Source organism: Lampris incognitus, chromosome 3 (genome assembly GCF_029633865.1).
Source record: "Lampris incognitus isolate fLamInc1 chromosome 3, fLamInc1.hap2, whole genome shotgun sequence".
NCBI lineage: Eukaryota > Metazoa > Chordata > Actinopteri > Lampriformes > Lampridae > Lampris > Lampris incognitus.
In genome coordinates, this window is record NC_079213.1 from 58675819 (window position 1) to 58692510 (window position 16692).

Here is a 16692-nt window from a genome sequence, read left to right on the forward strand (position 1 = left end):
AGCTGAAGATGAATGAATGAATAATTTTGGGGTTCATATCGGTAGTCCAATTAATTGCTCATCACTTTGTTAAGAACGAAGTACACCTTTTATCACAGTTCATGCACCTTCATTGGGCTGTGATTGGAGGTTTTGAAGAATTCATTTTTCTCAGTGTTGTTCTGAAACGCCATGACGACATGTGATATTAGGTCATGTCAGGTACCGCCGTGTCCCTGCTTTCCTTCTGCCTCAGGGAATCTCATATTTTAACACAATACTGGAAAGATTTAGCTTAAATAACTGTGAAGCTTATAAAACATGTGTGTTCCCATGATGCCACATCTCCACTGGTTGTTTGTGTTTCTTCTCTTGTGAAGTGGAGAGCAGGCTGGTCTGGATCTGAAGTACTTTGGAAAGAGGGATGACAGCATTCCACTACCTGGTCTGTTAAGTAACGTGCATCATAGAGGTAAAGGTCAAGAGTATACCTTATCAGTATACTTTATCAGTATACCTTATCAGCCACTGATCAGGTATAAACAACCTACGTACACAATACAAAATACACACTATACTGTTAAGACTATTTGAAAACCCCTACTTTCACTCATTTTAATGCAGTAAAATAATCATGAGTACAAGCAACACTTTTTACACAGCAACACTGAAGCAAGACGCTGCCACACAGGTCGACTACTATATTTAGTGGCCTTGAAACAGTCACAAGGTCTCTCTCATTTTACCATGTGATTATTGAAATCTGTTTAATTTTACCATCTGATTATTGAAATCTGTTTCATTTTACCGTCTGATTATTGAAATCTGTTTAATTTACAATCTGATTATTGAAATCTGTTTCATTTTACCATCTGGTTATTGAAATCTGTTTCATTTTACCATCTGATTATTGAAATCTGTTTCATTTTACCGTCTAATTATTGAAATCTGTTTCATTTTACCATCTGATTATTGATATCTGTTTCATTTTACCATCTGATTATTGAAATCTTTCATTTTACCATCTGGTTATTGAAATCTGTTTCATTTTACCATCTGATTATTGAAATCTGTTTCATTTTACCATCTGATTATTGAAATCTGTTTCATTTTGCTTGAACTGCTCAGCGGTATAACTTTACTGAACTCCTCCAAACATTGTGAATGTGTCGGTGTTGCATTTGGAACATCACAATCGTTTAAGCATAACAACATTAACATTCTGACAGACTGAGGAGCCAAATGGGTTAGTTTTCACTCTGCTGCCATCGAGCAAGGCTTCATGAAGTGTCGACATGTCAGTCAGAACATCAGTTTTCACTCTGCTGCCATCGAGCAAGGCTTCATGAAGTGTCGACATGTCAGTCAGAACATCATTTTTCAGATGATGCCTAAAATCCTGAAATTTGAATTGGTAGAAAGATTTACTATTGTTAAGTGGTTTGTGTATGCAGTGTTGTTAAGTGGGTTGTGTATGCAGTGTTGTTAAGTGGGTTGTGTATGCAGTGTTGATTGTATACACATGGGGTCTTAAGTAAACCACACTGGCATCACTACTGTCTTGTATCATGAATGAGGATGATGAGGGATGTATGAGGATGATGAGGGATGTATCATGAATGAGGATGATGAGGAGTCACGTGACATGGTTCACGAGAATGGCTGTGTGAGGAGGAGCTGTGACCCGCCCTGCGAATAATTAGCTTTGAAAACTGACAAAGAGCCAATTTTCTTTGACTTATTGGGAAAAAAGTTGGCAATATAGTGCAATGATGCCAAATGCTACGAGAAATTCCACAAATCCCTCAAGAACTTGCCCCGGCGGGGTGAAGGCTAACGAAGCGGCCAACGCTACCCAAGCTAACCAGAGGGTATCGCCGCCTCGCAACATATCAAACACTGATGAACCCGTTGCTAGCGCCATCTCCAGTGAAGTGGCCAAAGAGTTTGCGAAACTCACTGCATTAATTTTGGAAAAGTCTGACACCCACGACAAGAAGCTAGAGGCTTTATGGGTGACAACAAGAGCTACAGATAGCAAGCTGGCTGAAATTACCAACCGCATTTCTCAAGTCGAGAGTAGGGTGCAGGTTGAGGAGAGCCTGGAGAGGTGGAGGTATGCACTGGAGAGAAGAGGAATGAAAGTCAGTAGGAGCAAGACGGAATACCTATGCGTGAATGAGAAGGAGGACAGTGGAATGGTCAGGATGCAAGGAGTGGAGGTGAGGAAGGCATATGAGTTTAAATACTTGGGGTCAACTGTCCAAAGTAATGGGGAGTGCAGTAGAGAGGTGAAGAAGAGAGTGCAGGCAGGGTGGAGTGGGTGGTGCGACAGAAGGGTACCAGCAAGAGTTAAAGGGAAGGTTTATAAGATGGTTGTGAGACCAGCTGTGTTATATGGTTTGGAGACATTGGCACTGACGAAAAGACAGGAGGCGGTGCTGGAGGTGGCAGAGTTGAAGATGCTAAGATTTTCACTGGGAGTGATGAAGAAGGACAGGATTAGGAACGAGTATATTAGAGGGACAACTCAAGTTGGACGGTTTGGAGACAAAGCAAGAGAGGCAAGATTGAGATGGCTTGGACATGTGTGGAGGAGAGATGCTGGGTATATTGGGAGAAGGATGCTGAATAATGGAGCTGGCAGGAAAGAGGAAAAGAGGAAGGCCAAAGAGGAGGTTTATGGACGTGGTGAGGGAGGACATGCAGGTGGCTGGTGTGACAGGAAGACGCAGAAGACAGGAAGAAATGGAAATGGATGATCCGCTGTGGCGACCCCTAACGGGAGCAGTCGAAAGTAGTAGTAGATTTCTCAAGTCAAGAGCCAACTATGCTTCCTGGAGGATGCAAACGAAAGGCAGCAAGCTAACCCCCCAGCCCCAGCCACAGAAGTGGAGGCCCTCCGACAAAAGCTGGATGACATTGAAAACCGGGAGCGAAGGAATAATTTACGTTTCATTGGATTTCCAGAGGGCAGCGAGGAAGGTGATGCCCTGTCATTCCTAGGCAAAATTTTGAGCGTCGACTTCCCAAGGGGACTGGGAATTGACAGAGCACACAGGATTGGGGCATTACGCAAAAGCCCATTTCCTAATCAACCCTCGCCAGCGAGACCCATCATTGTCAGGTTCCTGAGATTCCAGGATCGGAACCGCATCGCAGAGGCTGCACGCAAGTTGGGTAATGTTATCTGGAAGGAGCACCGCATCATGGTCTTTGCCGACTACTCCAAGTTGGTTAATGAGAAGCGTATAAAGTTCAACAAGTGCAAGAAGATGCTCCATGAAAAACACGAGATTTTCTCTCGACTATCCAGCACTACTCACCGTGAGATCAGTGCAGGGTCCTTGCCGATTTGATGACCATAAAAAGTCCCTGGCCTATATTTGCTCCCTTGGATAACCCGGGGTTCCTTTGCTTTGGGTTAACAGCATTTTGCGCCTCACCGCTCCAGAATGTGGACACTTTTTAAATTACCTGCTTTTTGTGGACGTTGATTTTGCTTTTCAGGACAGAGAAACCAGGGTGAGGTCAGTAAAACCTTTATTGAACGACATAATAACACTACTGATTCCCATTATGTAATGTTGGATTTTGGAGGTGAAGTAGTAAGTTTTATCTATACAAATATGTCTTTATCTGTACACAGTATGTAAGTATACAAAGTATGTTGGTTCCTACTACTGGTGTCTTGGGTTAAGTTTATTTTATTCATTTATTATTTTTTTAGTATAGACTAGTTCGGTCTAATATGTAAATAATTGCCAAAGTTCAACATGTCACGCTCTTTGTTACTAATGGTATGGACCCGCTTGTGTCAGACAGAGAGCCGGATGTATTATCCGCACTCCCAGATGTTGGACACGAGCGCAGAGACGGGGTGGGAGGGGCGGGCAGGGCACTTTACCGCAGCTTCAAGTTAGAGAATCACGGACCAAACTGACGGTAGTTCAGGCGTCTGGCTTTGCAGACGCATTTTCGTAGCTTTTATTATATGTATGTTTAGTTTCTTTGTTTTTTGTCTCTTATTTTTTTGTGATGGCATGCATGAATAGGTCATTATGGAAGTTACAGCAAAACTTGCATAACACTTACTTTACATTATCTCAATCAGTAGTCAAAACGGTTGGAAGTTTATGAGCTGGAACGTCAGAGGCCTCCATAACAGAATTAAGAAGAAGAAAGTATTAACTTTCATTAAATCAAAGAAATGTGACATAGTGTTTATGCAGGAGACCCATTTACTAGCACAAGAATCCCAGAAGCTTTGTACTTACTGGGTGGGCTTTGTGGAGGCTGCTTGTGGCAGTAGCAAGAGCAGAGGGTTAGCAACATTAATTAATAAGCAAGTACGATTCAAATGCATAAGAAAGAGTGCCGATGAGGCGGGGAGAATTCTGTCGATGCTTTGTGAGATCCAGGGTAATAGTATCATACTAGCAAATGTGTATGCTCCAAATATAGACGATCCTGCATTTTTGGGACTACTTGAGAAGAAACTAAATGATATGGGGGACTATCCAATTATCATGGGTGGGGATTTTATTGAAAAAATGGACCCAATACTAGATCGTAGCTCTCCATCAACCCACACCTTCACAACACATGCGGTGCTCAAAGATATGTTCAAGGCATCTGGTTTGATAGATGTTTGGGGCTACAAAACCCATTATCAAGGGATTATACATTCTTCTCTCCACCCCATACCTCATTCTCTAGGATAGATTTCTTTTTGGTATCTCAGTTGCTAATACCCGCTATAGTATCAAGCAACATTGGTAATATAATTCTTTCAGATCATAGTCCAATATTTCTTCATGTACTGTCCTTTAATATGCCAGTTAGATCAACTAGATGGACATTAAACTCCAGCCTTTTATTAGATGAGACCTTTAAGGAACCACTTAGATCACAAATTAATCTTTACATAGAAACCAATTTACCAACAGCTCCATCGGCAGGAGTAGCCTGGGAGGCTCTGAAAGCCTTTTTGAGAGGTCACATAATTCAACACACTTCATATAAGAAGAAGCAAAATTATGCAAAACTTAAGGAGCTTGAAAAACATCAAAACTGCAGAGTCAAAATTTAAAAAAACAAAAACACATCCCCAGAAAATCTTACCAGATGGACTAGACTGAGGTACATATGAGTTTAATTCAATTATGACTCAGAGGGCAGAATTCTCTCTTTCGGGCCAGACAAAAATATTTTGAGGCGGGTGATAAGGCTGGTAGACTACTCACCAGATACATTAAACAGAAATAAGCAATGAGCACTATTCCAGCCATTAGGAGGGAAGATGGGCACCTTCTGTCTGATCCCGAGATAAATGTGGCTTTTAGAGATTTTTATGTTAAAGCTTTACACCTCTGAGTCAGAGGTGGACAAATTGACATTACTTCATATCTGTCAACCCCCAATCTTCCATTGTTGTCAGAGGACCAGCTTGAACATGTTGATTCACCCATTACTATTGAAGAGATAACTGACGTTATTAAGCACCTACCCTCAAGTAAAACACCATGTTTAGACGGCTACACGGCTGAGTTCTATAAGGCTTATGCTGAGTAACTAGCACCATTACTCCTAGACACCTATAACAAAGCTTTAGAGAAGGGAAAACTTCCTCCCTCTCGATCAGAGGCCATTATTACCCTTATTCCGAAAAAAGGGAAGGACTCTTTAGATGGTAAAAATTTCAGACCCATTAGTTTGACCTCCTATGACAGTAAGATAATATCTAAAATTTTAGCTAATCGGCTGGACAGGGTTATAACCTCTTTGATCCATCCTGACCAGGTCGGTTTCATACGCTCCCACTCCTCAGCAGACAACATTAGGAGATTTGTAGATATTATGTGAGCTACTCAGGATAAGACCTCTCCTATGGCTGCCATCTCACTGGATGCCGAAAAGGCATTCAGCAGGGTGGAATGGTAATATCTGCTCTCCACCCTGGAATGTTTTGGTTTCAGCAAGAAATTCATAGATTGGATTAATCTCATATACACCCATCCCAAGGCATCTGTGCTCACCAATGGCATAATCTCTCCCTTATTTGAACTCAGAAGAGGCACCAGGCAGGGGGACGCTCTCTCCCCACTGCTCTTCGCCATTGCACTAGAACCATTAGCAGTGGCTATCCGTAAAGAACCTACATTTCCAGGCATTCAAATTGGGGACAAATGTCAGAAACTGATGTTGTATGCAGATGACATTCTTCTGTTAATGTCCGATCCCGAACGCTCTCTTTCCTCCCTATTTGAAATTATTGACAAGTTCTCGTCCATTTCAGGTTATAAAGTGAACTGGACAAAGTCTGAGGCTCTCCCTTTTACACCATATTGCCCCAAAAACCTCTTCCAATCAGGCACTTTTGCTTGGACTAAGAAAGCCATCCATTACCTTGGAATAACCCCCCCCCCCACTGTCTTACTTGATTAAAGTAAACTTTGACTCCCTATTGGACAAACTGCGGGCTGATATAGAGCGTTGGTCTCCATTGTATCTCTCAATGTGGAGCAAGGCAAACATCCTTAAAATGAATTGTGCTCCGAAATTCAACTACCTACTGCAGGCTCTCCCGATCCGAATCCCACTACACTACTTTAAACAATTTGATCAACTTCATAATAAATTCTTATGGAACAATAAACGCCCAAGAATGAGCCTGTGAAAACTGCAGAGGCCAGTGGACAGAGGAGGCCTTGCAGTGCCTAACCTGTTATTTTACCGTTATGCTTTCACTCTCAGGCATATGGCACAGTGGTCCTTGCCCCCGGAGAGAGCTCCCCCGTGGCTCCATCTTGAAAGCACCATTTGCACTCCTCTTACACCCATGAACTATATCACAGCCAAACTAGCCCCACAGTATCGGTCACATCCTATTTTGTCCCATATTCAGTGGATTTGGAAGAGAATCGCTCAGATCCTTAAATTTGATCCCTTTCTTCATCAGTCTGCCGGGATCTGGCTAAATTCCAAACTGTATAGATAAATCATCCTTCCTCCTGTTTTCAGAAAGGTATCACAGTCCTAGGCGACCTGTATCAGGAAGAAACATTACAATTCTTTGAGGCACTTAGGCAGGAATTCAGCTTACCACACACTCAATTTTAGAAGTATTTGCAGTTAAGACACCTGCTGGTACAAATTTTCGGCTCGCCGTCAATAGCCCCATCTAGTGGTGACACTCTAGAGAGTGTCCTTAAGAGCTTTGGATGTGGTCATGAGGCTTCTGTCTACTACTCTATGATCCTTACAGCCTCAGATTCCAATATATTGACCCTAAAATTGACATGGGAAACTGATTTAAAGGTTTCATTTTCAGAGGAACAATGGGGAAGAATACTTATGAATGGGAAAAAATGTCAAGGGAACTGCAAACAAGGTTGATCCAATTCAAAATTATAAACAGAGTCTACTGGACGCCATCTAGGCTGCGCAGAGTGGGTTTGGTGGACAGCTCAGAGTGCTGGAGGTGTCTTGACAAAGATGGTACTTTAGTACACATGCTTTGGAGTTGCCCAAAAATACAGGAGTTCTGGTCTGCTATACATATCGATTTAAAAAAAATTACCAACCGAGGCATTCCTTTCTCTTCCAGTCTGTTTATTCTGGGTGACCCCTCTGCATTAAGTGATTTGACTCCACTGCTTGCTGACTGGATCCAGACTGCCCTAATGTTAGGACGGAAACTCGTGGTCAAAGAATGGAAAGCCTCCTCTGCACCAGCGCCATCTTTGTGGCACATTTCTCTTGGTCAGCTGGCTGCCCTAGAACAGTTATCATATAGGCTGCTTGATAAGGTGGAGGAATATCACTTGAAATAGGGGCAGTACCATTCTTATATACTGAGCGTTTAATGGCGTTTCCAGCTCATAAAAACAACAGTAACATAATCACATAAAATGCAAATAACAGATACATTTGGTTAGAATACCTGTTGACAAGCAATGCTGTGAACTTGTAAGCACTCCACGCATCACAGTCATGTTTTTTCTTCTTTTGTTTGTTTTTCCCCTCTTTTTTTCTTGCCTTAATTCAGGATGTCTCTCCTATCGTTTATTTATTTTTGGCCTGGTTGTGTTTTTTTCATTCCTATTGCATTCTGATTTAATATCCATGTCATTTGTAATTGAAATACTTGTGTGTGTGTGTGTGTATACATATATATATATATATATATATATATATATATATATATATATATATATATATATATATGTATATGTATATATGTTTTGTTTATTGTGAAAAAATGAGGGATGAATGAGGATGATGAGGGATATATGATGAATGAGGAAGATGAGGGATGGTGGTTAGCACATTCTGATGATATTATGAAGAGGTCCTAGGCATTACAGTACTCTCATCTGTCTTTATTTCTTGTTTTCCAGAATTTCCTGTGTGATCGTGCCAGCACTCGATGTCTTCTGCCTACGTCTTCTCATAAGACCGCTGGAGTTGTACAACTTGACTTCAGGCTACGTCATCACATATGTACTTCTTCTCATAAGACAGCTGGAGTTGTACAACTTGACTTCAGGCTACATCATCCCATATGTACTTCTTGTCATAAGACAGCTGGAGTTGTACAACTTGACTTCAGGCTACGTCATCACACGTGTACAACACTAAGAACTACTGTGATGTGGAAGAGGTTTCTTTAGAAAGACCAGCCCTGTTCAAGCTGTATTTCCAAGTAGCTTTACGAGCATCATCTGAGGTTTGTGTTATATCCTCTCACCCGGAACTGATTTCTCTCATTTTGTTTTACACTTCGTTTTATTGTTAATTTTCTGCACAATTCTATTTAATGATTAGAATTACATTCAGATGTTCTGTTGTTTTAAACTTAATTAAAATGTTTATCTACGTAGTTGAAGCCTTTGTTTTTTAAATGTTTAACAGGGATGGCAGTTAAGTACTATAATATTTCTTGATTTGTCCAGTATTGTAAGTTTAGATGTACTTGTGGGTAGGGGTGTGTGTGTGTATTTGTGGTTGGGTGGTTGGGATATTTTGATGAGTTTTTGGAGTTGCACACTAACAGATTCACAGAAAGTTGAATCGGTTCATCTGGACACAACTGAATTCATCTCAATTGACTGCAGATATCCCCACCCTCATAAACAATACAGTTGCAAAAGGACATGAGGGAGGACATGCAGGTGGCTGGTGTGACAGAGGAAGATGCAGAGGACAATTTGAGATGGAAACGGATGATCCACTGTGGCGACCCCTAACGGGAGCAGCCGAAAGTAATAGTAGTAGTAGCAGATATGACGGTGCCGAGAGAGGAGGTGTGGTATTGTATGAAAAAGTCGGGAGTTGCAGAGAAATATGTAGGCGTGGTGCAGGATATGTATGAGGGCAGTGTGACAGTGGTGAGGTGTGCAGTTGGAATGACAGATGGGTTCAAGGTGGAGGTGGGATTACATCAAGGATCGGCTCTGAGCCCTTTCTTGTTTGCAATGGTGATGGACAGGTTGACGGACGAGATAAGGTAGGAGTCTGCATGGACTATGATGTTCGCAGATGACATTGTGATCTGTAGTGAGAGTAGGGTGCAGGTTGAGGAGATCCTGGAGAGGTGGAGGTATGCACTTGGAGAGAAGAGGAATGAAAGTCAGTACGAGCAAGAGGGAATATATATGCGTGAATGAGAGGGAGGACAGTGGAATGGTGAGGATGCAAGGAGTAGAGGTGATGAAGGTGGATGCATTTAAATACTTGGGGTCAACTGTTGAAAGTAACGGGGAGTGAAGAAGAAAGTGCAGGCAGGGTGGAGTGGGTGGAGAAGAGTGTCAGGAGTGATTTGTGACAGAAGGGTACCAGCAAGAGTTAAAGGGAAGGTTTATAAGATGGTTGTGAGACCAGCTATGTTATATGGTTTGGAGACAGTGGCACTGATGAAAAGACAGGAGGTGGAGCTGGAGGTGGCAGAGGTGAAGATAAGATTTCTTCACTTCCTGCGGCATCTGAAGAAGGCGAGTCTCCCCCCATCCATCCTCATCACATTCTACAGAGGCACCATAGAGAGCATCCTGACCAGTTGTATCACTGTCTGGCATGGGAACTGCAAGGCCCTCGACTGTAAGTCCCTACAGCGGATAGTGAAGACGGCTGGAAAGATCATAGGAACTGCTCTCCCGTCCATCGAGGCCATCTATGATGCACGGTGCACCCAGAAGGCTCTCAGCATCGTGAAGGAACCCTCCCACCCTTCCTACATCCACTTCACCCTTCCCACATCCACTTCACCCTCCTACCCTCTGGCAGGAGTTACTGGAGCATCCGTGCTGCCTCCACCAAACTATGCAACAGGTTCATTCCTCAGGCTGTGAGGTTCTTCAACAGCCTGAACACTCAGACCTTCCACAAAATGACTTTTTGACCATCTTACTCGCTGTCTGTGTCAGGTGTGCTTGTGGTGTTTAGGTCTATGAAGTAATTCTTGTTTTTATGCACTTTTTGTTTTTAATATTTATTGTGTTTTTGGTTTTTATGTGGCACTGAGGTCCTTGTGAAACGTAATTTCATTCCCTGGTATGTAGGAGACATGCATATGAGGCAATGACAATAAGATTCAAAAAAAGGACTGGTTGTTAAAATCCCTAGTGTTTGCACTGCAACAGATTCAGTGGAGATCAAACTGGAGATGTCTGCCAAGGTGACATTGCCACCACCAGGACACATCATCAGTTGTGTACCTCAGCATCACAGGGTGTTTCGGCCTTTTATCACAAGACACCCTCCGCTGAGGCAGGCCCACCACAGGTTGATCGGTCCTGGGTGTATGACCTGTGGTTAGCTGTTCACCCTGGCAGCCCAGACGGCGTCTCTCCTTTTGAGCCAGATCCAGTGGCTAGTCCTCTCAGCAGTGTTGGCTAGCTCTTTGATCACTCTCCTGTGGGCCTGCCCCCTGACTCCTAGTTCCCTCAGGAGTTTTGCTGTGGAGCTGGCAACAAAGCCCCTACAACCCACCTCCACAGGGCGCACCTTCACCTTCCAGCCTCTGTCCTCTGCTTCGGCTGCTAGGTTGGCGTACCGCAGCTTCTTACGCTCGTACGCTTCATCGACTGCATCCTCCCAGGGGACTGTGAGCTCAATGATGTAAGCGAGCTGGTTAGCGTTGGACCAGAGGACGAGGTCTGGTCGCAAGGTGGTTGTTGCGATCTCTGTCGGGAAGATGAGCTTCTGGCCTAAGTCCACTCGCATTTCCCAATCCCTGGCTGAGTTTAGTGAGCCTAAGTTGGGAAGTGAAGGGTTGGCCTTCAGTTCATCCCCCTCTCGAATGAAAGCTGGGAAACGCCGGGGCCCTTCCTGGTTGTTGAAGGGTTGGGCATTGATGGAAACCCTCTTGCAATCGAGTTCAGCTGCCAAGCACCTGAGCACCTGATTGTGTCGCCAGGTGTATCTGCCTTGGGTAAGGCTGGCCTTGCAGCCAACCAAGATATGCTTGAGGGTTGCTGGGGCTGTACACAGGGAGCAAGATGGATTCTCTCCAAACCAGAGATTTAGATTTGTGGGAGAGGGCAGGACATCATATGTGGCCTTGATGATGAAACTCAGCCTGTTTGATTCCATGCTCCAGAGCTCACTCCATGTGAGTTTCCTCTTTTCAACACCCTCCCACCTCATCCAGCGACCCTGTTTGGCTTGTGCTACGGCTTTAGCACATCTGGCTGCTTCTTCCTGTCGGCGGACCTCCTCAACCACCATAGTTCGCCGTTCGGTAGTAGTCGCCTTTTGCCAGGTAGATGTTTTTATTCCCAGGCCAAGGCCGCCTCTGCCTTGTTGAACATGGCCTACTACGTCTCGGTGGCGGAGGGCAGATTTCGCCTCCAGTACAGCTGCAGCCGGGGTCCATTTCTTCCCTGTTGCTAGGGTTGGAGCAACTCCTCTCACTATTGGGTCTCGGGATTCTGTGAGGGACATGTCCAGCCTCACTTTGGCACATTTGAATTCCTCAACCAGGCTGGAAATTGGCAGTGCGAGGGCTCCATTGCCGTAGAGTCCAACACTGCTGAGGCACCTTGGCAGTCCAAGCCACTTCCTCACCTGCGAGTTCACTAGCCTCTCCAAGCGATTGGCATGAGATAGTGAGACTTCGTACATAGTTATTGGCCACATGAGTCGGGGTAGCAGCCCAAACTGAAAGCACCAAAGCTTCAACTTCCCGGGCAGTGCAGTGTTGTTGATTTGCCTGAGGTCACTGATTGTATCCTGGCGAAGTTGCTCCAGTTGCTGGGTGTCTTTGAGGTCTGCATTGTACCACCGTCCGAGGCTCTTGATGGGCTTCTCCCGGACCGTGGGGATTGGTTGATCACTGGTGAAGAACCGTTCATCTACTAGTTGGCCTTTGACAATGGAGATGCTGCGAGATTTGCTTGGTTTAAACTCCATTCGTGCCCACTTGATGTTCTCCTGGAGTTTCTGCAGCAGGCGCCTGGTGCATGGTTTTGTTGTTGCTATGGTGGTCAAGTCATCCATGTACGCCCGGATTGGTGGAAGACGCAGGCCATTCCTGGACCTTTCGCCTCCCACCACCCATCGGGATGCACGGATGACAAGCTCCATTGCCATGATGAATGCCAGGGGGGAAATAGTGCAGCCCGCCATAATGCCTATTTCCAGATGTTGCCAAGTGGTGGTGGTGTTCTGTGTTGTGACACAGAACTGGAGATCCTGAAAATAGGTCTTGACCAACTCTGTGATATTTTTGGGGACATGGGAAAAACCAAACGCCGTCCACAGGATCTTGTTAGGAACTGATCCAAAAGCGTTGGCAAGGTCTAAGAAAACCACGTGCAGGTCTCTCCGTTCTTTCTTGGCAGCTTGTATCTGGTGCCAGATGATATTAGCATGCTCCAGACATCCTGAGAAGCCATGGATCCCGGCTTTCTGCACTGATGTATCAACAAAGTTGTTTCTTTGCAGGAATGTGGAGAGCCTTTGGGCAATCACACTAAAAAATATCTTTCCCTCTACATTAAGAAGGCTGATCTGGCGAAACTGGCTGATGCAGGAAGAGTTCTTTTCCTTGGGGATCAGAATGCCTCCTGCTCTTCGCCATGCCCTGGGTATGACTCTTTTCTGCCATGCCACTTTCATCAGCTTCCAGAGGTATTTCAGGACTCCGGGAGTGTTCTTATAGAGTCTATACTGGATACCATTGGGCCCAGGAGCTGACATCGATCTTGCCTGCTTTACCGTCCTCTCCACCTCGCTCCATGTGGGGGGTCTTGTGTCCATATGGTGGTCAGGTGGGTGAATTGGTGCCACAAAAGCAGTCTAAGTCTTACAGGAGCAGCCAAAAGTAGTAGTAGTAGTACTACTCCTACTACTGCTGCTGCTACTTCCAGCTGCTCCTGTTAGGGGTCGCTACAGCGGACCATCCGTTTCCATCTTTTCCTGTCCTCTGCATCTTCCTCTGTCACACCAGCGACCTGCATGTCCTCCCCCACCACATCCGTAAACCTCCTCTTTGGCCTTCCTCTTTTCCTCTTCCCTGGCAGCTCCATATTCAGCATAGTAGTAGTAGTAGTAGTAGTAGTAGTAGTAGTAGTAGTAGTAGTAGAGATACAAAATGTATGTGGCAATAACCAAGCTTTCTTCCGATCAATTTCATAAATTAAATCGTTCCACAAGAATGTTCCTCTGGGAGAACATTTCCTTTTTGCATGGCGAGCATTTCATATGAACTTATTGATGCATTTTCTCTCAAGAAATGGACTACCCTCTATAATGAGGTCAGAGTCCATTCTGACATTACCTCATAATAAGTGGTATTTCATTAACTGAATGGATCGTACAGGAAACCGCTAGGTTCTTAGGAATGTATCATACGAGAGATGGTTCAAATCTTTATCAGATAAGTCCAAATCAGAGGAGATGCGTTTGAAAATAGATTTGTTCCTTATTGTCAGGTCTTTGTTGTTCCATAAAATGGCTTTACTGAATGAATGAATGAATTCGGTCAAACATTTGTGTTCATATGCGACAGACAAAAAAAAGAAGAAGACAAAACATCGTGGTACATATTTACATCAATCCACAACTGTTACGGCCACGGGTGTGTCCGTGTCCGTATAGTTGTTTTGTGTTGCCTTTTTATATTTAACTCTCGCTCTACATTCAGGTATCCACCAGGTGGTCCTCATCGCCTAATCAACCGTCAACAAATCATCCAATTTCCATCAGCTGTGCAGTCTCCCATTTAAACCCCCACATGTCTTCAGTTCCCCGGCCAGCTAGTTTAGTTTGTGTGTTGTAGTTACTTTGTGTTGATGTCTTTGTCTCCGTAGCTAATTTGTGTTTTGTAATGTCTGGCCCGTTTTCAGTTGTTTGCATTTTGACTATTTTGAGTTATGTTTAGCGTTTAGTTGTTTAGTTCTTTTGGGCAAGGGGATCAAGGTAAGATGCCCATGGGCAAACACCCCATCACGCAGCTTACCTCTGTTAGACACACTAGGTTAGGAGCGGTTGCCACCCTCTGTCTTTAGACTTGCTGCTTTTCAGCACTGCCGGGGGGGGGGGGGTGCTTTCGTTAGTAGTTTGTTGTTTTGGCACCCGTTCGGTTCCCTTGTCCTGTCATGGTGTGAATAAATATTTATATTTTATTATATTTATACGTTTATGTCTCACTGTGTTGTACCCTCACCTCACTGTTACCTGGTACACTAATTGTTGCACCCTCACCAGACCAAGGGACGATAACAACAACAAACAAAACTCAATCAATGACCGAAAAAGGAACAGGCTGAAGCCCGAGGCTAGTTGTTGCCTGTCCTATACAGCCTTCAGTTGCCCTGGAATATCAGAGTTACACAAGGAAGAAAAAAAAAGAAAATGTTATACTAAGTGGTAATCCATAATTATTTTACATTTTAAAGATTTTCTGAAACTCAACAGCGAGCTGCACAATTTCAGCTCCTCGTGAAGATCACTCCATAGCTTGACTGACACACATCTATATTTTACACTGCTTCTCACTTTACATGTTTCAGAAATACACACCCCTCTTAAATGATAGTTTCCTTCTCTCAGTTTAAAAAGTTGTTGGATACAAACAGGAAGGCTTCTACCCCCATAAAGTATTTCCAATGTTTTTAAATACACAATATCTTAAGAATTTAAGGTGCAGGGCCGTATTAATAACGGATTAGTAGATTCATGGTAACAAGCTTTATTTGTTATTCTAATAGCTCTTTTCTGATGTTTAATTACAAGATCTATATGTGTTTTATAAACATTTCCCCAAACCTCAACACAGTATGACAGATATGACGTTATCAATGAACAACACAATATACACACAGATTTACTATCAGCAGACACCTTGTTTTGTAAAGAATAGCAATAGATTTAGATAATTTCTGTTTAACATATTCTATATGTGGCTTCCAACAGAGTTTATGATCTATAATCAATCCCAAGAGTTTTGATTCAAATACTTTTTCAATGTCAACTCCATTTAACTTCAGTTCTATTTCACGATTAACCCTAAAATCACCGAACATTTTGTTTTATTTTCATTTAGTGATAACTTATTGATATCAAACCATTTTTAACATTCTCAATTCCCCCTCTGTTTTCAGCAATTCTTTCATATCCTCCCCAGAACAAACTAAATTTGTATCATCGGCAAACGTAACAAATTTCAACATATTAGATACCATAGAAATATCATTTAAATAAAGTTTCACGGATATATACCAAGTCCAGTTGCACTTGATTCAACTCCTTTGGATAACCATGATCTGGATGAATGAGAACATTCACAGACATCATTTAAATAAAGTATAAACAACTTAGGTCCCAATACTGAACCTTGTGGAACACCACAAGTTACTCTTCTTAGATGTGATTCAGTGTTTTCAATGTTCACATATTGAAACCTATTATTTAAATACCTTCTTAACCAGCATTGTGTGACACCTCTTATACCATAGCGTTCCACTTTCTTCAAGAGTAAGGAATGATGGACTGTGTCAAATGCTTTACATCAATCAATAAAAACACCTAGTGTTTTGTTTCTTATCTACTGCTGTTGCTATATTTTCTACAAAATCCATCACTGCTAAAGATGTCTATCGATTACTCCTAAACCCATATTGATGGTCCCTCAATAACTCATATTTGTCAATAAAGTCATCAAGTCTATTTACAAACAATTTTTCAAGTATTTTAGAGAATTGAGGTAGTAAAGCCACAGGTCTATAGTTTGATACAACATGTTTGTCACCATTTTTATAGACTGGAACCACCTTAATCATTTTCATTTTATCAGGAAAAATACCTGTTAGAAAAGATTTATTACATGTATAAGTAAATAGTTCGAGGACACAGTCTTTTGTTAGTGACATATCAATACTATAACCATCAGTGGATTTTTTATTCTTAAACTTGCTAACCACTTCGACAACATCACTCTCACAGACTCCACCCAGGAACACTGAAATTCTGTTGTCAAATCCAACATCAAAACCAACATTACTGTCTTCATCTGTAGGAAGGTTCATTTCCTTTGCCAAATTTGGGCCTACATTAAGAAAAATAATTAAACTAATTTACAATTCCCTCTATATTTCAATAACTGAATTATAATTTTTTTTTACAAAATATGATGGGAAATTCCTTTTCCTACCATTTTGAATCATGTCACTAAGCACACTCCAGGTAGCCTTAATATTATATTTATGC

At 42.8% G+C, this 16692-nt stretch overlaps 1 long non-coding RNA gene across 1 annotated transcript; it reads left to right on the forward strand.

Annotated features, from left to right (window-relative positions):
* The first annotated feature begins 359 nt into the window (after positions 1 to 359).
* Positions 360 to 14455, forward strand: LOC130110761 (uncharacterized). The gene is made up of 3 exons (XR_008810061.1): positions 360 to 451; positions 8382 to 8710; positions 14129 to 14455. It is a non-coding gene; the product is annotated as an uncharacterized LOC130110761 (long non-coding RNA).
* Positions 14456 to 16692: the final 2237 nt, after the last annotated feature.